Source organism: Rhipicephalus microplus, chromosome 6 (assembly GCF_043290135.1).
Source record: "Rhipicephalus microplus isolate Deutch F79 chromosome 6, USDA_Rmic, whole genome shotgun sequence".
Lineage (NCBI taxonomy): Eukaryota > Metazoa > Arthropoda > Arachnida > Ixodida > Ixodidae > Rhipicephalus > Rhipicephalus microplus.
The window spans coordinates 194,435,908-194,458,403 of NC_134705.1; the positions used below are offsets into that span (position 1 = coordinate 194,435,908).

General features: G+C 47.1%; 1 protein-coding gene across 2 annotated transcripts in view; it reads left to right on the plus strand.

Moving 5' to 3' along the window:
- LOC119166806 (homeobox protein Meis1) overlaps positions 1 to 22,496 on the plus strand; it is a 388,227-nt gene that overhangs the window by 312,564 nt on the left and 53,167 nt on the right. The window lies entirely within an intron of this gene.

A 22,496-nucleotide genomic window follows, 5' to 3' on the forward strand; every position in this document is an offset into this window, starting at 1 on the left:
GGACTGGCTAAATTTGTTCACTCTCCTGACTTAGCCTCACGCAGATACTTGAAGAGTCCGGCTCGATATCGTCTCACGCTGGGGATGAGAAGTTGACTCGTTGGGTGTTTGGTTGGGCCGTGTGTGGGCTTTGTCCAGGAGTGTTGTCACTGCCCGTGTGTTTCTTGGTCTCGGTAATATAACGAAGCTACGCTACAGGCTCGCCGTGTTTGTCCCTCGGCTTCCCTCCGAGTCTATTGCACGCTACTATTGTCTCGTGTTTTCTCGTTCCTGGAAAGGCAGAAAGCGAGCTGGCCAGTCTGAGAAGATTGGAAGTGACGAGTCTTTTCTCTTTATAAAGCTCGGTCCTGGAGGAAATCTTGAGGGTTGAAAAGAGGACAGTCCTGCAGTAGCGTGAAGCATAGTTGTCGGTGGAATGACGCAGCGGAAAACCTCGTACGCAGCCGAAACGACTGTGAAAAAAAAAAGTGCCGCGTACGCGAAGAGCCAAAGCTTATGAAACAGGACATTTGACAGGAAAGCTAAAGTTCCGCTTATAGCCTGGGAACTCATGTCCACTAATTATGTCTTAGTCTGTAGCTGTTATCGTAACATATATGGTGATCCACTGAACAAGAAGTATGGAATGCCCCTCCTCGTTAACTTTTGTCGCTGGCTATGTATTGAGGTTGGACTGACTGGTGTGTCAGCAGAGCATAAGGGAAGGAGGCTTTACAGAGCTACAAAGCTGCGTGAAAAATTCGGTCGCTAATTGAGGTATTCATCGGACTATCGTCAGGGCAACTTCAAAGTGGCACTTCTGATTCTCAAAAATTATGATCTTGAAAACTTGCTGCCTTCAAATACAATACAGAACAGAGTAGTTTCTTCGCGCACACTTAATTCATATATGTAGATCCAATAGCAGAAACTTGCCGTTGGCTTCGCAATGAACGCGGATGGCTGCTCTATCAGATTGCAATGCTTCTATTATAGCTAGCTCATGAATCGGTTGCACTACCAACTACATATTGGAACGTTTGTTTGGGAGGTTAGTTTTCCAGAAAAGGCAAGCTTAACGCTTGATCACATGTACGCGACGCAGTGTCGCAAAGCCACGCACTGGCACGTTGCATCGTGTACGGGGGGGTCACACCTTTATAAAGATTTGTGACGCATGTCTCTTCCCCGCAAACTCCTGCTGTTTGGTGCAGTTCACACACGTTCTTATTCCCTTCTTATTCGCACTATTGCCTCTCTTTCAAAAATGTTTTATTTGTCGGCGTCGTTTCATGGAGGAACTCTTTTAACGACTTCACGAAACATTCTCGGAATATTTTTCCCCGTCCAAACTTCGCAAAAGCCCATGGCGACACATTACTAATTTATTGTTTTTTTTTTTTTTCAAAATACCAAGCGCGTGATTCAGACAGGCGTCGCGCTGCAATAAGTTGGCCCGGAAAACTTGGCGCCCACTCTGTAACTGTCCGTACGGTCGCGTTCACCCACACAACGCATTCCGGCAGTCGCTTATACTTCTGACGTGCCCGCCGTTGTAGTTCGCTCACTGTCAGCAAGGGGGCGCCTCCTCCCACTCCCGTGGCGCTATACTCACTACTTGCAACGCGTGCCTTTCCAGTCTAGCCGTGCCTTTCCAAGATTTAATTTACGCTTTCGCGCGAAGAATTTCGGTCGAGGTTTCTCTCTCTCTCTCTCACCGGCATACGTCACTGCACTCTCGGCATCCGTACCGAGGGACGTGCGCGACATATAGCATGCATGCGTGCAGCGTTCATGAGCGCTTTCTTTGTATCCAATGTGATTGTTCGCCCCCCATGCCGCTCTGGATTGCCTAGATTCCCTTTTAGGGACACTAGTGCCTTTTGTCTTCAAAGTTTCTCCCCTCTTTCGTAAATGCCAGAAACGCTAACCGCCACGCTTCCTTTCTAGAGTTGTTGAGCATAACGTATTTTATGGAAATCGTACATTGTACTACAGTTTCTCTGGTGCTGCTCTTGTGCGACTTCGTTCGTTAGATAGTTAGTTCTTTCGGTAATGTTTGTTTTTTATTCTGTTCGAGGAAGTTGGTGTCGATGGAGAACTTCGGCCCAGGTCTTGGGGCTTTTTCGTTATTTGCTGCCGACCGTGCCAGCTGAATGAGTGCATTAATAGCCATCCTCCTGCAGGCCCATTCTGGCAAGCAGCAGACGGTACATAGCATTTCTTCTTACATCTCTCGAGTTACCTTCCGCAGTTACACAAAACTCGCGCGCTCTTTGGCTTTAGCATTGCTTTCCTGGGAATGCGCCTCTGTCACACGCATTTTCCGTCCACTGAAACGTCCGTAGCAGTCTACACACTTTGTGATTTAGCTAAACTTCCGTCGCGATGCCGTTCAAGGTCCACCCTACTATTTTTAGCATTCGTGGTTCTCACGGAAAGTAAAGCAAAGATCCGTTGATGCGTGTGTCGCATTTCCGTTCTAACAATACCAATCAATCTTTCCCCGTCATTCTGAAAAGACAGGACGTGCAAACAAGGACGCAAGCAGAAAGTCAGGACACCACTGATGCTAAGACCTGAAGGTCTGCGAAACGACGGAAAAGAAAGACACGAAAGCGTATCTGCGCATGCCCATACAATATTCAAGCCTATCAACCTGACACATGCGGGGGTCAACGTGAAAGATAGCTGTTTAGGTATTTCATTTCAATACAAGTAATTCGGTGGTTGCATAATCGACGATTGACTTGCGTAAAAGTGTAATCAAATACGTTAATCGTTAATCACGTTAATCGGATAAGTTTTCGTGTCTTTTTTTTCCTTTTCCGCCGTTGTGCACAGCTCAGGTAATAGGCGTTTGTAGTGTCCTGACTTTCCTCTCGTGGCCTTCTCTGCATGCCCTGTCTTTCTACATGTTCTTTCCCAGTCAGCTATCTCCCTCACGAACGCTTCGAGCAGCCGGAATGTCAGCCCTGTACTTTTTTTTTTCTTTTTGCTATTACTGGTCCTTATCCTTCCAAACGCTGAGTGCTCAGCTTTATCTGAGCATAATCATCGTTATCACTCCTTGTCTTGTTTTTGTTCACGTTCAAAGGACTCTCAACATCCTGACTTCTTTCTTTTCAGTTAGGCTTAACTCCATTTTCCCTATTTCGTGTTAGTCACTCCGAGATTCGCCCGACTTTTCCTCACCATCTCCTTCCCCAATCTCTCGCTAAATCCCTTGCAGTCTCTCCCGCTAGACCTCTGGAACGCGGTTCTCTCGCGATTCGGCTTAGTGGCGCCTCTGTGATCGCAGCGCTCTCTGGCGAGAGCACATGCCGCGGCAAGGCCTTCCCGCGGGGCTCAGGAGGGAAAAGACGAAGGGAGTGGTGCTGTTACGTACAGCCGGGCGACTGATTTATTGGAGCTAATAGGGACACTCAGAGGCTCGCGGGGAAAAGCGCGAACGCTGTATAGGGGAAAATGCCGACCACCCTTTCTCCTCCTTAGTTTTTTTTTTCCTTCGTGTTTTCCATATACTCTCAGCTTTCTCTGTCTTTTTTTTTCTTCCGCGCCATTTTCGCTTCTCACGGGGAGCGCCGTTATGGGAGCAGTTAGCCGCCGCGTCTCCCCATTCCCTCAGTCGATGTAAGACTCGTCTAACTCTGTTCTTTCTTGACACCTCTTAACGACGACTTTCGCAGGGCCCCTTCCTCCAACCTATCCCCCAGCCAATACCTTACGTTCTTAGCTTACCGACGCCGTATTAAGGAAAGTGTGTTCGTTTTGAGCTCGGCTGGTGTATACGGCGTCCGCTTCCGATGAGTCCTTTCCCGACGCTCCCTCTGCGGACGTTGCGCTGAATGGCCCGACGTTGGACAGTGGTCACCGCTGTGCGCAATTGCTGTGAGCGAGGCTCGCTTACGGCAACTGGGGCTGAGACCTTTTGCCGATGGCGAACATAAAGAAACCTTGACTGAGGTAAAAAGAGCAAAAGAAAAAGAAAGAAGCAGAGACGAGGGAACCTGAAAGCAAGGTCAAGAAGAGAATCGGGGAGAGTCCCTACCGGACAGGTGCCATTAATTAAGGGAAGCTAGTGATTTATGTTGTTCCCTCTTGCGCAAACTTCGTGTGTGCGTTGCGCGTTTTCTTCTCTTTCCTCGGCGTGACTCGAATATATAGAAAGGAAATGAACTGAATTAATGAATAGAGGCACCGTGGCAGTAATGGCTGCAGACATCTGGTATACGTTTCGTGCTATACGTCTCTCAAATGTCTATAGTACGTTGGGTGTCTAGAGGTCGACAGTAAGTCTACAGTGTACAGATGTCTGTATTACTTCTTACAACTGGTCTTTGTACTGAGGGGTGAATACCCTTCTTGTATCTTCACTATCTTCACCCAAACGAACTTTGCTACTTTTTTTTTGCCTTGGCTCTTAAAATGTTTCACCAATATACGGCATCTGACAGTCACTTAGGGACTTGCGATTTGTAGCCTTTTGCTCAAACTTTGCTACTCGTGCTTCTAGCGCTACTCTGAAGAGTGAAATTTAGCACAGTGCTGTTCTTAAAATTAGTGTATTTTTAAAGCGTTAGGGCCGTTATTGAATGTACGTTATCGAACATCCCTTGACTGCGCGCTGCGTTGTACGCTAAATAACCGCATCTGCGTTTGATTTGATCTAGACAAGAATGATGGTAATCTGGAACCATTGGGGCGAGCTCCGTCAATCCTCGTTGTATTTTTCTTTCTTGTTGCCCTTACCGGCTCCTGTTGAATCATCATCATCATCATCCTGTTGAATACAACAAGGCTGTTGTTTAACTGCAAAAGATGCCAACCGTATTGCTGATTCGCTTGCGCGTTACGTAATAATGTTGTGGGTTCACTTTCAACCTTCACAGCCAGCAGGCGGTACCTTTTATTTCACTTTCTTTTTTTTGTTTTTACCTTTACAATACAAATTATGCTTGAAATACGAGCTCTTAACTGCGCAGGGACAAATGAAGACAGACACACAATCGCTTGTACATGTTACGATAAGTTAAGCACAAAGCTATCACAAAAATGACTAACTGATCTGAAAGAAGCAGTCAATTTTTGCGGTTAATGCTCTGTTGTGTTGATTTCACATTCTGATGGCTGACGGAAAACGCTCATACTTCAGTAATCAACGCGTCTCTGTGCAGAACTGTTTCCCATTTTCCCCACCATACTTCCTAAGTTATTCCTGGCGCCACCATTCCTGATCACAAGACACGCCACAGGGATATCCTTCCCGACCGTCCCCAGCATTCCATCCGCAGCTGCTGCTCCCTTAATGTATGCATACGCGCGGCCACCTACTACTGCACATGCATACACGTCACTATTGCTCTTTTTTGCGTTCCACGCAATCGAGTGGAAGACAGCGTAGGGGGAGCATGGAGAGGAAAAGGGGGAGCTGGGGGACGGAGGACGAGGCACGTTGGGCAAACGAGGCGCCGAGTGCTCGCTCGCGCGCGCGGTTCTGTGGTGTCTGTACGTGCGTACCCTCGGCAAGCCGATACGGCGGTGTATAAATACGTACTCGCGCCGCCGCATTTGCGTATTATATGCGATGGCGTTCGTTTCCAGCAAGCCTGCCCCCACTATTCCGCACTCTCTTCTTCCACCCGCTCTCCCACTCACCGTCGGACCATTTCCATTCTCCGGACCCATTGTTGCCGACCGATATACGTTCGGGCTCTTGTCTTTTCTTCTTTGTTCCTTTTCTCTCTCGCTGTTTCGATTTGATTCTGCTACCGTTGCTTGCATGAGAGAAGGGGAGAGACTTTTACCTCTCAACGGGCGCTGCTGATTGTCACGAATACCGCCGGGTACGCGTTTGCCAGGAACTACGTGCGAGGGAGAGAGTGTGGCGGTGCCGAAAAGAAAAGACAAGAAACTCCCAGACTCGTGAAATAGATCGTCGACCGCGAGTGGAAGGCGCGTATGATTGGGGAAGTATGAGAGAGGAGAGGGTAGGCTGGAAATGGAGGTGGCGCGAGACGCTTGGCAACAATGATTACACGCTCCCTCCCACGCGCCCGCACAACGATAACGAGCGCTGCATTTGCATAACAAGAGAGCGTGCGGCCCTGTTCACTCTATGTCGCTCTATGGCCGACGCTATACACCGGCTTTGTGCTGCTCTTTTTGTGCCTGCCTACGCATTTGCATTGATTGTTTCCAACATTCCTTGCTTGGTTTGTCTTTCCTCCCTCGATTGTGCTGGTGCTCGCGAAAACTTCCAACGTTTGCCTTTCTTCCGTTTTCGATTGCTACGGCCCTTTTGTGCAGTTCGTACCTTCGCCTCGAGAGTGAATTTGCCTTTCTGCGCGCTCCCCGGAGGAATGGGAACGCGAAAATGAATGGAGACTGTTCAGTTCTTTTTTTTTCTTCTTCCGATCGACTATATCCTTAGCGCGTGCATTTATTGGTCTTTACTCTGTTGCATCGTTCTCGAAAGCCTTGCTCGTATCCTGTTCGCAGTTTTTTTTTTCTGTAAGAATGTTTTGTCTTGTATCTTTGGAGATTCCTTCGTAATGCTTTTAGTGCAGCATTGGTCGTTTGTCAGCGCAAACGTTGATATGTAGATTGGTCAGTTTTTTAAAGATTTTTCCCTTTTTATTATGAATACGACTCGCCTAGCTGGCCACTCTATAGTAAGCTACGCAAGTAATTGCTTACGAATATCTGAACTGCTTGTACACGTTTTGAAGATGTCTTCTGGACTACCTTGGTCTGAAATTGGTCGCTCGTTTGCGTGGGTATATCGATCAATGTGGTCTTGCTCATCCTTTCATTTGAATTCCACTCTTGGTTGTTTTACAGCTGCGCTTTCTTGGGATTTTCGCGTGGAACATACCATTTTAAGCGTTTCACGGACTGCTGATAGACATCTCATATACATAGTGAATCACAGGCACACTCGTTTCGAATGTCAGAAAGTTTTATCGTTTTCTTGAAGCACTTGTGATTATTATTTCTTTGCCCAACATTGTACTTCTCTAAAGGTAGTTTGATTCTCACAGACGACATAGAGGCGTCTTGTAAACTGTTACACTTCAAAGACGTTCATATTCGGCGCGTAGCCTTCGGAGACACCTTACAGAACATTTTTGCACAAAACTGGTAACAAGGGGCACTTAACTGTGTCCCTATAGACGTGCCGACGTACTCATGATTGTACAATTTTGTATGGTATTTTTTTTTCGTGCATGTCTCTCATGCTGTAATTTTTTCGTGTCTGATCCATATGTCATTTTTAGTGAATATATTGCACATCACTTTTGTTTTCATGTATACATGTCTACGTGTGGTCTATACATGGACCTCCTATAGACGTCGCGAAATGTTCAGGCGCATATAGATAAGCCCTATGGGAGAAAAGGGTGGCGAAATTTCAATTAGTTTAGTTGCTCGCGCATTTTCTCTGAAGCATAAACTTTAATGCTGATAGCCCTTACAACATTTTATGCACGGGTGGACAAATACCATACCTTCTCATGATATGACCCAAGTGGTAATGTTCGTACTTGCAAGTCGTATCTGGGTTCCGGTACGATGGTACACTGTAAATATCTCGCAATATGTAGCTGCCTTTCGTGCGCACTTATGACAGCATAGGCTTAGCTATTCCTTTGTATTTTTCGTAAGCGCGTCCTTCCGCCCTTCTTCTCGCGTTATTAGTGTGGATGTTTCGTAGTTCGTAAGCGTTTATTATTTCACAACAACCGTTACGCTACGAGGATATCTCATGGCGATGAGATCAGTTCTTTATTGCGATCAAGATGGAAGAGTGAATATCTTGCAGAAAGAGAGAGAGAGATTGGTGTAAAAATACCCGCTTCCTGAGAGAGAGAGAGATAAATAGAGAGAAAAGACAGGGAGGTTAACCAAGCTTGGCTCGGTTGGCTACCTTACACTTGGGGTGGGGGAAAGGGAGAATAATAGAAAGGAAAGAGATAGAAAACCCGCGCAAACTTAATGGCCTGTTCGAGTCTGAACACCCACTTCGCATTGACGGCTGACGTTCGCTTTGATGGCATGAAATAGGGAAATGTACGTGGACTTGCAGTTTGACTGTCGCAACGAATGCCTATAGCAAGCTATCTGCTGCCTGTAGCTGTGCGCATATCTAAGCATCTAAGCGGTCAGTGCGTGCGCACACACACGCACGTATACACGCACGCACGCAAAAAGTGTGTGTGTGTGTGTGTGTGTGTGTGTGTGTGTGTGTGTGTGTGTGTGTGTGTGTGTGTGTGTGTGTGCGTGCGTGTGTGTGTGCGTGTGTGTGTGTGTGTGTGTGTGAGTGTGCGCGTGTGTGACATAAGTGATGCGCATTGATAGCATGTTGCAAGACCGACTGATATTGGGTAACAAGTGAGACTGGCGTTTCTACGTTTATGTCACGGACAATGCAAGCTTATCACGAACTCGTTTTTCTTTGTTGCATAGAACGTAATCAGAAAACCAAAATGCTGGCTTAACCGATATAGTTGGATTGGTTAAGTTGCCATGGCTCGCTGTCATAAGAAATAAAGTGAAATTATTGTTTCCATAAAAATATTATGCTCTTGTAGCACGACTGTTGTTGACGCACTGCTTATCGATTTGCCTTTGATAGTTGGAAAACGAGAAAAAAAAAAAGCTGATTTCGACGGTTCACGCTCATTGGCTGGAGGAAGCTATATAGGCGATGATTTAAGCACCACAAGCAACAACCATAAAAAACAACAAGCAAAACGACAACTAAGAAAAAAAAAAACTAATGCGCCAAGCCCTCCTGTTTTCGTGTGTACACAAACCGACGGCTGCGAGCGTGCGAAAAGCAAATGGGTTTTGGCGAGAAGGAGTGGTTCGGGTTGGGAAAGGGCTTATAAGCGTGTTGCTGCTGCGTGGCACGCCCGCCACTTTTCGCAAATCCATTTCCACTGGGCTCGCTCCAGAAAGAAAGCACCATCACGCGAACCGGTGCTCCGCGCCGCCAACGATAGGATTCCCCCAGCATTCCCCGCAGCATCTCCCGTTGGTCTCCCCGCCTGGATGTGTGCTTAGCGTTACGTATATTCACGTACAACGGCTGCCTGGCCCTGCCTCCCATTGCTTATGCATGCCGCCTTTTCCCGGCTGCAATGTGCACGCTGTGAAACGCGGTCCAAATGCCCATATTTAGATTTGCAGTGACAGAAACACTCCAAGAAATAATATAGCACTCCGTCAAACCCGTATCGTTCACTTTAGAAATAAGATTCACTTGCGCCTCTCAGAAATGTATAACGTACGTTTGCCCTCTAACCCGTTGGTCTTGGCGAAGCAGAGCCGAAGTTGCATTTGTGCCAATAAACACAAACAAACAAACAAACAAACGGTAGTTTGCTAGCGGAACGATGCTCGTGAATTTCTCAAGAACATTCTTTCCTGGAGCGGCAGTGCACGTGGGCGCATTGCACACCACGAGTTCTCTTATTTGGGGATATTTGAAACTGCCTATTTAAAAAAAAAAGGAAAAAAAAATCACAGCATATCCACGGAGTGAATGATGATAAGCAGGGCGAAGCGTCTGTGCTTCCGTCCGTCCGTCCGTTCGTTCTTGCTTCCGTCCGTCCACGTGACCATCCGTCTGCCGCGCGTCCGTCCATCTGTCCGTCCGTGCGTCCATCTAGTGAACACTCCAAGTACCGCCGACTCGCATCCCCTGTGGCACATACCCGCTCCGCGCGTCCGTGCATCCGTCCGTCCGCCTGCTAGTCTGTGCGTCCGTCCGTCCGTCCATACATCCATCCGTGCGTCCATCTAGTGAACACTTTAAGTGCCGCCGTCTCCCATCCCCTGTGGCACATACCCGCTCCGCGCGTCCGTGCGTCCGTCCGTCCGTCTGCTAGTCTGTGTGTCCGTCCGTCCGTCCATACATCCATCCGTGCGTCCATCTAGTGAACACTTTAAGTGCCGCCGTCTCCCATCCCCTGTGGCACATACCCGCTCCGCGCGTCCGTGCGTCCGTCCGTCCGTCTGCTAGTCTGTGTGTCCGTCCGTCCGTCCGTCCATGCGTCCATCCGTGCGTCCATCTAGTGAACACTCCAAGTACCGCCATCTACCATCCCGGTGGCTACGTACGACAACGACGGAGGATGGACAGGCCCACGCCTTAAGGAGCTTCGACTCTAAAAAAAGAATATGCGACCGCAGAAAACACGGGACGGGGTTAATTGGAGAAATTGGAGAATTGGTGATGGAGGGGCCTTGTGCCGACGATGGGCGTGGTCAGGCCGATAATGTCGATAATTGAAAATATTATCTGCGATGCCACCTCGTGCTCGCGCGTCGATATTACGGCAATTGTGAATGGATGCACCCGGTCGATAATAGTGGTGCCAAAAGCTGAAGATGACTTGGTTGGTATTTCACCTTAGAAAGGCACACACAAAAGGGGACATAATGAGGTGTCGTTTGTTTCTTCCCATTAAGTGGTCTGTGTCCGCTAAAACCTTTCAAACAAGCCTAAAGATTGAGCCTTTATTTATTTAAGTGATCATACGCATCACACGTAAGCGTCACTGCCGCCCAAACACGATGAAAGCAGAGCGCAGTTTTGAGTTCATACATTTAGTTGGGCTAGTTGGTACTGATTGTATAAACCATATAAACTATTTACAGACTACAGAGACCACACGCTCACGGACTACAGAAAGACCCGCGACAACTAAATGGTCGTCGTGGGTCTTTCTGCGCAGCCATTGCATTGCGTTAGTATTATGGAGGCGTTCAGTGGTTGGGAGTGAGGCGTAGAGAGAAGGAAGGAGTCTGGTGGGGAGGGCGATGTCGACTGGGGGCGGGAGGAGACTCTCCTCTTCTTCATTATCATATTCTTCGCGAAAAGGAGAAATCGCATTTGCATTTTAATCGAGCCTTCGTCGCCTCACAGTGGGGGGGGGGGGGGGGGGGGGAGGGGTGCGCGCTATTCAAGACGCCGTCGTAGATTTCTTTTTTTCCCTTTCTGCCGCTTACTTCTGATGGTGCGTCTCTTAAAGGCCGCTTCGGTAGAGTCTGGCCTTTTTCTTTCTTTCTTTCTTTCTTTCTTTCTTTCTTTCTTTCTTTCTTTCTTTCTTTCTTTCTTGTAGGTAGTAATCTGGCGGTAGGGCAGGGAGTCAGAGAAGCATTCCCCTCTTACAACCTCCGCCTCGCGGTATTACTTCATTATTTTTTTATACACCAGACGCGTTCCCTCATTCTCGATAATGATGTCCCCTCGCCGAAATGTCTAGATGGTGTCAAGTGTATACGCCCGTCTCGGCAAGCTTCATGCCGTATATGATCCACGACGAAGTGCTTTTTTTTTCTTCTTCTTCTTTTGCGTTCCGTATAAATCGCGCTCAGAGCAAGAGCCCTGCTGGGTGAAATAAGTTGCGCCTATACGGCCATTGTCTCAACGGGTTTTTTTTTTTCCTTTTCTAAGAAAAAGAGGAAGAAGCGTGCCTCGTGTCGTCCCATCCGGAGACTTGAACTTTTCCGAAGAGAAAACGCCCGCAAAGGTGTTAGGATAGCCGATTACGAATCACAAAGAGAGCCTTCAAGCAGACAACGTGGACCAAATCACCGATGACACGACTTGGCTCTCGGCGGGGCACTTAAGCACAGCGCATGCAGAACTATCAGCATGTCTTCGATTCATTCGGCTAACCCTTAAGTTTGCGCTGTAATTGGGTCGGAAGAGCCGCGCTGACTAGTCATCATTTAACATATTAGCGATCATTCTAGTGCGTACTTCACCTCGCACCCCCCCCCCCCTCCCCGCCCCTTACTCTCACAAGTATCATCAGATTGTTCGATGCGAAAGTCTTCATTTTATCTGATTAATTTAGACCACATTTTGGTCATTCAAGACCGGGCTGATGTAGAATATAACAAAGAACAATTGTGCAGGAATTTAAAAAAGTCAAAGCAGTCAAGTTTCAAAGTGCATCAAGAAAAATATAACAAAATACAACAAAGATATGCAATATGCAGTTATACAGACGAAGCAATGTCCTGAAGTTCAACGAAATGCTGTGAAATGAATCGAAGCGCTGATATTAGGGAGTTTTAGCTTGCACGTATAGTTCTTTACGTTATCGTGTTACCGGATACCGGTTTGCGTATACCTTCTTACCGGAACGGATATCTTTCAACGTTTTAGCTCCTCATACGTAAACGTTCACGTACGTACGTAAACGCGTATACCTTTACGTTTTCGCAAACCATAAATGGCGATGCTAACTGCATATAAACTGCATTTAACTTACATATGATTGAAACACCGTTGTGGCGAAATCACGAGACGTTCTTTTATTGCGTACAGTATCCTCGCATGCGCAAAAAAGTGAAAGATGCAAGGCTACTGCAACTATGGTGACGACATCTTGACACTTCATGCAACCACAGTCATGAACACGTTGGCTTACGCGTAATGTTTTTGAGGTGAAAATGATTGAAAAGGTAACTCATTTGTAATAACGCTGCTGCGCTTTTTTCGCATCAGACGTACAATGCACGATGTTTCTGCAATAACAATTTTGTGATTACCTGGTTCACTATTGCCCCGCTAGATGGCGCCACCTATTCAGCTTGTCGGGAATTCGCACGTTGACGGCGTTTATGTCCTATAGACCATTCTAGCTTTGGTAATCCGGCTGAAGCAATGTAATGACCATTGGCACTCGCACTTCGGCTACATCTGCTTATTTCAACTCAACGGTTCGAGTCCCCGCAATGCGGATGCCTCGAGTTTCTAACGAACGAAGGTGGATTTGCGAGATAAGGCTAAAAACGTAAAGGCTATATTGCGGGAAACGTAATTAAACTTTTAAACCCGATCCAGCGGGAAACGTAAAGGTTTACGTTCCGTAAAGACCCGCGCATGCGCATATTCTGTCCGGGGTATCCGGTAACACGGTAACGTAAAGAAGCATACGTACAACCTAAAACCCCCTATTGACACACAACACTTACGCGCATGTTTGCAGATAATAACGTGCGTTGTAGCTTCGCGCTAACCCGCAGGTCGCGGTATCGAATTCCGGCGGCTGCATTTTCGATGGAGGCGAAACTGCTGTGTGCTTAGATTTATGTGCACGTTAAAAAAAAAAAAAACTCCAGGTGCTCAAAATTTCCGGAGCCCTTCACTGCGGCGTCTCATAATCATATGGTGGTTTGGAGATGTTAAACCCCACATATTAATATTACGCATTGTAGCTGCGCACAGTCGGCAGCAACCAGTGGGTGCTCCCCTCTGGTAGCGATTCTAAAAGCAACACATTTAGGGCAGTTACATGCACGGTTTTGTCATATTTCTTTTTTTTTCTGCTTGGCCAAGAATAACAACGCTGCATAGCAATGCCTGCTGACTGATAGCGCTCAGCGCGGCCGTATAGCGCCGCAAACTTGATCGCTAACATTAAGACAACGTAAGATACCTGAATATTATATGAAGTTTTACGTGACAAACCACGATATGATTAGGAAGGATGCCGGGGTGGAGGGCTCCGAAAATTTCGACCACCGACCATCGCACAGTGCGTGCGCCTCCAGGATTTCTCCTCCACCGGAACGCGACCGTCGTGGGTGAGGATCGAACCCGAGACCTCCGGGTCGGCATCCGAGCACTTCTACCGCCACACCACTGCTGCGGGCAGTGTATAGCCTATCTCGCGCTGCAATCTTCTGCCCTCCCTCTTGCGAGGTTTACTACAACGCCACTACAGGGGTTATCCTGGCAGAAGAAACAAGCCGTAAAACTGTCAGGTCAGGTCGTTAACGGGACCCCCCCCCCCCCCCCCCCCGCGCGGGCGTACACGCAAATGAAGCTTGCGCAATGCCTCCTCCTTCCGAGACATGCTTTTGAACATCTCGGCTCTTTTCTTATTGGTCTTGGGGCATGCACGGGTAACCTGAAATCGTGCATACCGCAAGTTTTTTTTTTTTTTATCATTATAAAAGTCGTAAAACGTGTACGCCCATATATACCGCTCGTTTGGGAATGAGAGGAGCTATATACTGCCTATCGATAATCGAAGTCCTTCGACACGCTGCGTATACCGTGCACACATCTCGCGAAAGTCTCAAAAGCGCACGCGCCAGGGGGGGGTTTTCCCCCGTTCCATTCCTCACCGACCACCAACACGCAGTTCAAGGCCTGGGCTTGTTGCGACAGCGTTGACGACCGCTGTTGTGCAAGCTTTCCTCGTGGGTGGTTTGTGTTATCTGCTGTTCTCAAAAGCTCGCGGTGTGGTTCCATGGGCTCGTGCTGTGAACGGCTCGCACTGAAGTCACCGAAACAGATGCTGCAGAGCGCCGGCGTGATAAGACGCGAACTTTTTTTTTTAATACTCTTCAAGTCAAAGGCATTAGGGAGGGGGGGGGGGTAAACACGATTTTTTACTCATACAATGTTAGCTAATAATAAAAATAAATAAAAAGATAAAAAAGAACAAAATATAAACATTGTGTACAAACACGAAAAGTAACGACGATAGTTATAGCGCGAGAACAAAACGACGATACAGAGACAAGAAGGACACGAAAGACACGAAAGGCACGTCCTTCTTGTCTCTGTGTCGTCGTTTTGTTCTCGCGCTATAACTATATATCGTCGTGCCATACCAACTAGTCCAAGCTGCCACACTTCTACGAAATGTAAGTGTGGGCGTGTATATAACGCTTATTAGTGCAGAACCAAACAAGTGATGATCGGTCAAGATGACCACAGTACCGGGATGGCGGTTTCAATCTACTGGTGTTCTGGGAATAAATGAATCGCTGCATGTTTTGGTTAGACGTGACATATCACCAAATTTATTAGGATCCTAGATGATAACGTAAGAAGGCTTAAAACTAAGTGCCTCGCTAAGAGTTGGAATACGATGATAAATTTTGCGATAACTTTGCGATCTCATGTTGTATGTGTTACGCGTACATGACACGCTCGTTCCTGTGTTGTTCAAGCAAATAGGCCCCATCACGCCGAAGCGATGTCGTTATTAAACGGACGCATGTTACCTTGCGATTATACTGTCGCGATTATACTTTGTGTGTCCCTGACGTCACGTGACGGCGTTATCGCTTTGATGACGTGTGTATACGTGTTTAGGGCGGGAATATAGGTTCTCGTGGCTACGTCACGCTGTGATGTATTCGCGGGGTTTTTTTTTTTCTACGACGGGCTTTCTGCAGAAATACATTCTGCCTGAAATACATCGCCTCAGCAAAGAAGAGACTTCTTAAGCGGCCGCTGAGATATTTTTTTATTGCGATAACACTGATATGGCGAGTCTCGACTAGTTTTTGCCGTTGTCGTCGCCGCCGTCATTCACGTATATGTATGTATGTATGTATGTATGTATGTATGTATGTATGTATGTATGTATGTATGTATGTATGTATGTATGTATGTATGTATGTATGTATGTAGGCATGCATGTATGTATGTATGTATGTATGTATGTATGTATGTATGTATGTATGTATGTATGTATGTATGTATGTATGTATGTATGTATGTATGTATGTATGTATGTAGGCATGTATGTAGGCATGTATGTAGGCATGTATGTATGTATGTATGTATGTATGTATGTATGTATGTATGTATGTATGTATGTATGTATGTATGTATGTATGTGCGTATGTGCGTATGTATGTATGTATGTATGTATGTATGTATGTATGTATGTATGTATGTATGTATGTGTGTGTGTGTATGTATGTGTGTGTGTGTATGTATGTATGTATGTATGTACGTATGTACGTATGCATGCATGTATGTATGTATGTACGGGGAAGGATGCGCTAGCCTCCTCCATTAGCGATGGAACATCGCCTTATCGGCCGGGGTCGTCTACGCGCGCGCGCTTATCTCGTGAGCGAACAAGGGCAGGAGGCTTCTATACGGGCTGCGTTCTCAACGCGAAAAAACGGCGCCACAAGTGTACCCGGAGTGACCGCGTTACACCAGCGTTTTGTAGAGTAACGTGAGATCCGGGATGCTGGCCTTGCTTCGTAAAACATTCGAATATGTTGCTATCGCATTCATTGCTTCGCCCTTTTGGCGAAACTGTGGCTTTTTTCGTTGACAACCGGAGTGTCTTCATTCATAAAAACAGAAAAAGGTTCACTAATCGAATCGACCCCAGGGTTGTTCTATTTTATTGACTTCGGTGTACTTGTTTCGGTGCTAAACGCAATCAAGAGTCACATATGCGCGCTACAAGGACTTCTGTCTCTCGTGACTTGTTATACCAACCACCGAACAAACAAACAGGCACCCAAACGAGCAAGCAAACAAGCAAAGAAAAAAATGTGGAAGGCATCAGGCGTGTACAAGAAAATTCAGTGCAGGTCAGCACAGTTACTGCGAGTACGCGCTACGCCCCGCCGCTGTGGTCTAGTGGTTAAGGTACTCGGCTGCTGACCCGCAGTCGTGGGATCGAATCGCGGCTGCGGCGGCTGCATTTCCGATGGAGGCGGAAATGTTGTAGGCCCGTGTGCTCAGATTTGGGTGCACGTTAAAGAACCCCCCCCCCCCCCCTCCCCCCCGGGTGGTCGAAATTTCTGGAGCCCTCCACTACGGCGTCTCTCATAATCAAATGGTGGTTTTGAGACGTTAAACCCAACATATCAATCAATCAATCAGTACGTACTACAATAGCCCCGCCCACTTTCCCGCTGAGGGGCAGCAGTGTCTTTCCCGCTGAGGGGCAGCACTGTCCCGGCCACCTCCCGTTTCCCCGCTGTGTGTCGCGTCTATCGCTCGCTCGCCATGCTGCAGGGTTCAATGTCTGGCGGCGAGTCGCAGTAACGGTCGCGTAACCGGCATTCGAGCGCAACGATACGGTTGATTTATGCTCGCCACCGAGGAGGAGGAGGAGGAGGAGGGGTTGAACTTGCTCGCTCGCCTCGGTGCTCACGACTGCGCATGCGCGATCGTAAATCGTAACGTTGATTTGCTCACTCTAGTCCCCCCCACCCCCTCCCTACCCCTTACTCCCCTTCTCAACCGCCGCTTTTGTGTGTGTCCTTCTAATTTGTTTCTCTTGGTTCACCCACGTCGTGTAACGAAGTATTTTCGGTGGAGGCGAAAATGCTTGGGGCCCGCGTGCTCAGATATAGGTGGTTGAAATTAGCGGAGCCCTCCACTACGGCGTCTGTCTTAATCATATCGCGGTTTGGGACGCTGAAACCCGAAAAATATTATTTGAAGTATAATCAATATCTCTGACAAAACTCAACTACCATACTGACTCGAATTGTGCCAGCACTAGTTAGCGGAGGAGTTTTGATGAAACATTGGGCTAAACATTGGCTAGTTTTTTCTTAACAGCAGCTATAAACATGGCTAAGTGATTAGCATACAGTTACTAATCCATAAGCCGTCTTCCACGCTCTGGTAAGCCCTCCTGTATCGAAATTCTGGATAAACTCATGGATAAACTTGCTCTCAGATAAAATATAAAATAAAGAATGGTGGGTTGAAGACAGGAGGAGCATCGACGTGGTCGAAATGGCAGTCTCATTATCGTGGCCCTGACGCGCGTTTTTTCCGCTTGCCTTTATCTTCTCCTTCGTTTTCATAGCTCCTCTTTCCAGTGTGATGACGTCACTGAACGAGGCTTCAGTCGCGGCGTCAGCGCCACCAATAGCTCATCGTCTCCCTATATCGCGTTCTTTCTCTTTTTTTTTTTCAGCATCATTCTCGTTTCCCGAACACCCTCTCTCAAGATTCACTCGCAACGCTTTTTTGACGACACTTCCCTCCTCCTCTCCCAATTGTCTTCTACGTATCACCACTGTCCCCCATTTTTTCTCGCATGAGAGGCGCGAGTTCTCTCTCTAGACTTGCGAATTCGTGATATTTCTGTCTCTCTTGTGCCGAAACTTTCTTTTTTTGTCATTTTTCTTTGGCAACGACAGCGTGAACACCAGTCTTACTTTCCCTCTCTCCCATTCATGATTCCAGCACCCACGACGAGCCAAGTTATTATGCAGCTTCGCATGGGCGGCCGGCCCGCGGTCGTTACAAGCCCGGTGACAAGCTGTCACGCGGAGTTCCCGCCCCCATGCGGAGACTCGAGCAGTTATACAGCTCCTCTCTCGTGTTCCTCGTCAGGCAGACAAGGCACCCGTTATTATTATCGGCACGGTGTCACACTCCGCGCAACTTTCATGATCCGCGCTCAGGTTTCCCCTCAATCGTTTCTTTTTTTGTTTTTCGCTCCTTCTGTTTTATTTTTTACTGAGCCCAACCTAAGAGAACACTGCGGTTTTCGTTGTGTCGATCGCTCTTTTGTCGCCTCGCGAGCACCATTATTAAGGCGAAGGTCCTGGGTGTCTCATCGAACGCGAAAAGTGAATGCATATTGTATATACTGTATATTGCGAGGGTGACTTGGCAACAAACGTTACAGGAAAATTTCAGTAGGACACGGCCACCTCGCACGCAGGGCTGCTTCACTGCGACCAATGAGGATAGGTTAACGCAACGTGACACGCGCAAGCTACAGTTATGCTTCAAACGATATGTAGTTATTAAATAGAGACGTTTCGGTAAAACACGGTCGTGGGCTAGTTGGTTTGCGTATACATGAAGTGCGAGTAAGCGCGAATAGACAAGGACGCAGAAGAGTACCTACATGGACAGAGCGCTACTTTCAACTCAGATCTTTCGTTTTCGCACGTACCGATATAAATATATATCGAGCGAGCGGAAATGACACGAGCAGAAAGAAAATTTCGTGGATTCACATCGTGGAATTCACACGTGTTCGGTTCAACCATGTGAATCCACGAAATGTTATTTATGTTAGTGTTATTTCCGTTTGCTCGTCGTGCGAAAATGAAATATCAATTCGTAGTAGAGCTCTGCCCGTATCAGTACTCTTCTACGTCTTTGTCTGTTCGCGTTTATTTACTGTTCATGGAGACGTTTTGTGTGAGCGTCACACACCCGGCTGACGAAATGAACACGGACCTTGAATAGAAACATCATGGGGTGATGTCACCCTGTGAAGTCACTGATCGCCAAAACTTGTGACGTGTAATCGTCAGCGTTAACCTTAACGACGGCCCTGTGTCCCTTTCTACTAAATTGCACTTCATCATGCCCAGCATTACATTCCAACCACACGGTATCTCAAACGTCATTGACTCCCTGAAGCTATCTTTGGCCTCAGGCGTTGACGGCATAAATGCAAACATTCTTAAAAACACCAAACACCTCTCTAGCATCATTCTTAGCCATATCTTCCAGCAGTCCCTCTCAACAGGTTCTGTTCCCCAAGATTGGAAAACAGGAAAAGTGGTACCTGTCCCCAAGAAAGCCTCAGATAACGCGTTTCGTCCAATCTCTCTAACATGTGTTTGCTCTAAAATAATGGAACATATCATTTACACGCACATAGCTAGCTTTCTGAAATCCGCAAATTTCTTTCATCCCAATCAACATGGCTTCCAAAAAGGTCTCTCCTGCGACACTCAATTGGCACTCTTCCTAAGTGACATTAATTCTAAATTAGACATTAACGTCCCCGTCGATGCTATTTTCATAGATTCCGAGAAGGCCTTCGACAAAGTTCCCCACAAGCGTTTGCTATCTAAACTTTCACATTTAAACCTTGACGAACATGTATTTGCATGGCTTTCAAACTTTTTAACTAACCGACAGCAGTTCGTCTACGCTAACAACAGTTCTTCATCCTTATCTCCTGTTCTATCAGGTGTTCCTCAAGGGACGGTCCTCGGGCCCTTACTTTTTCTCATATACATCAACGACCTACCAGACAATATTTCTTCAAGCATTCGGTTGTTCGTGGACGACTGCGTCATTTATCGCCCCATTATCGATCCCAGTGATAACGTAGCACTCCAGCAAGACCTAAGGAAGATAGACGAATGGTGCAACAAATGGCTCATGGTGCTAAACGTTCACAAAACATCCATCATGTCATTCCACAGGCGTCACTCCTATTCCACGTACAAATATTTCTTAAGTGGCTCCGCTATATTTCCTGTCTCGTCCACTAAATATCTAGGTCTTCTTATTTCTCATGACCTTACATGGTCATCCCACATAAATCGCATTACCAGTGACGCGAATCGCGCGTTGGGCTTCCTCCGACGTAACATTAACCTGGCTCCGTCCACAGTTAAATTATTGGCCTACGAAACGCTTGTTCGCCCAAAGCTGGAATTCGCGTGTGCAGTCTGGGACTTACCACAAGCTAACTCAAGTACCATCCTTGAATCCGTTCAGAACTGTGCGGCCAGATTCATCTTTTCCTATTATTCATACCACACAAGCGTAACACTTCTTAAACGTAAAGCTAAATTGCCAAGTCTCAAAACACGACGTACAGTAGCACGATTTTGCCTCTTCCACAAATTCTACAACTCGTTATCATGCGAAAGCCTCCACATAAAAACTGCTCACCACCCATCGAATCGCCTCAACCACTCAAAAGCAGTATACCCACCTCGTGCACGCACGACCGCCTATCTAAATTCATTTCCTGTTCTGACAGCCATCGAATGGAACAGCCTTCCTGAAAGTGTCGTCACCAAAACAAACCCGACTCAGTTCAAAGCTGCCGTTGAAAAACTTCTGTACTGATTATGTTTGTGTCATGTATGCGATTATCCTTAGTGGTGTTATCTGCTTCTTTGGTTGGCATTGTATGCTTTTTATGCTTCGTTGGTATGCTTCGTTGGTATGCTTCGTTGGTTGGCATTGTACGCTTTTTATTAACAGAGCGTGCTTGATACCCTTTCGTGATACGCTCGTGCAGTTTTTGTTTTCTTTTTTTGCGTTTGTTGATCAGTTGTGTAATTTGCGTGCTTCAACACCCCTCATGTAAAACCCCACTCATTGGGGTCTTTGAGGTACCTGTAAATAAATAATTAAGCATGTGGAGCCTCATGCCAACTCGGAAAAGGCGCTGTAATTGGCACGTATGCGTAGATTACGCTCATGGCACTCTCCGCCACCTAACGCTGAACCCAGCGTCCTCTAATCTCATTATTTACTTATTTTCTATACCTCACAGGCCCCGGATGAGGTAAAAAGTATGGGGCTCATGGTACAGTTCAATACCTTATATATGCGTGTTGAAGATTTTCGCAGAGTAAAAAAAAAGTGCAAATTGCTGAAAAGTGGAGCTATCAAAAGGAAATAACAGTGAAAATGAAATAACATATACACCCTATTCGTGACAACAAATGTCAAGGGCATCTGACATGTCGTGAAGCGTTCAAATCCCGGCTGCGGCGGCTGCATTTCCGATGGAGGCGGAAATGTCGTAGGCCCGTGTGCTCAGATTTGGGTGCACGTTAAAGAACCCCAGGTGGTAGAAATTTCCGGAGCCCTCCACTATATACGGCGTCTCTCATAATCGTATGGTGGTTTTGGGACGTTAAACCCCACAAATCAATCGACATGTCCTGAAGCGTCGTGCAACGACCGTTTTCCAGTCTGCGAAGTCCTGAAGCATGCTTCAAGTACACTGAAAGTCTGCTCTCATATGCGGATGTGTTCGTCGTTGCTTTTCTTACCTCCCCGAAGGTTACAGCCCGAACGCGAGCACGGTATCTTGAGAGGTTTTCTTGTTCACTAATCTTAGCAAGTACAGCATTTAATGCTCACTTGTGGATCGCACGAGTGGGATAAGCTTGGTTAAAGGACCATCTACGAAGCGACGTGCTGCCATTTCACGGAAGGCCTCCTTCAACTTCAACCTTGTCGTCGTCAGAGGTCTCCCGAGGACTTTCCCGAGTGCGGAGGTGTCAGATTATTGGGGACATGGTAGACCTTCTGCTGTGGTCTCCCGAATCGAGGGGATAGGGTGGCTAGTACCTCCGGACGCCCCCTCTTCTCCTCTTAACCACTCTGGATCCGTCAGTAGTGATTGTACGACTTTCTTCTGTTTGCTTATGTGTCTTCTCCTGGAACGGATCTGTGAAAGGTTAGAGTTAGCATCGCCGTTATCGTGGACCTTCACGTGCCTTAGTGTCCCTGGCTTTTCAGCATTTATAAACATCTGTGCTCTTTACCTACCCAAAGCAGCATTTCTTTGTCCCCCCCCCTTTTTTTTTTCTTGCTTCTTATTTAAATGGGGCGGGGTCTTGTGCATCCGAAAACAGTCTTGACTGATGGAGTCTGACTGCTTGACTGACTGACTGGCTGACTGACTGACTGACTGATGGACGGCATCGTCTCGCACCGCTGACGAGAAAGATACGACCCCGCAATCCAAAAGGTGTGAGGCGACGTACGAGACACGTATAGGGACGCTGACAATAGATGCAAATTTCGGGGTTGCCACCCCTACATTGGCCCCGTTCTTTTCTGTCCGCCCCTCGTTTCAGCTCTTTATCCGCCCCCTCTGTTCTTTTCGGGACACCCGTTGCCAACTCCCGAACCCCCTATCCCCGACCGCTCTCTTGTTCGGGCCCTTTCCAAGGGCCTCCACTGCGTTGCACTG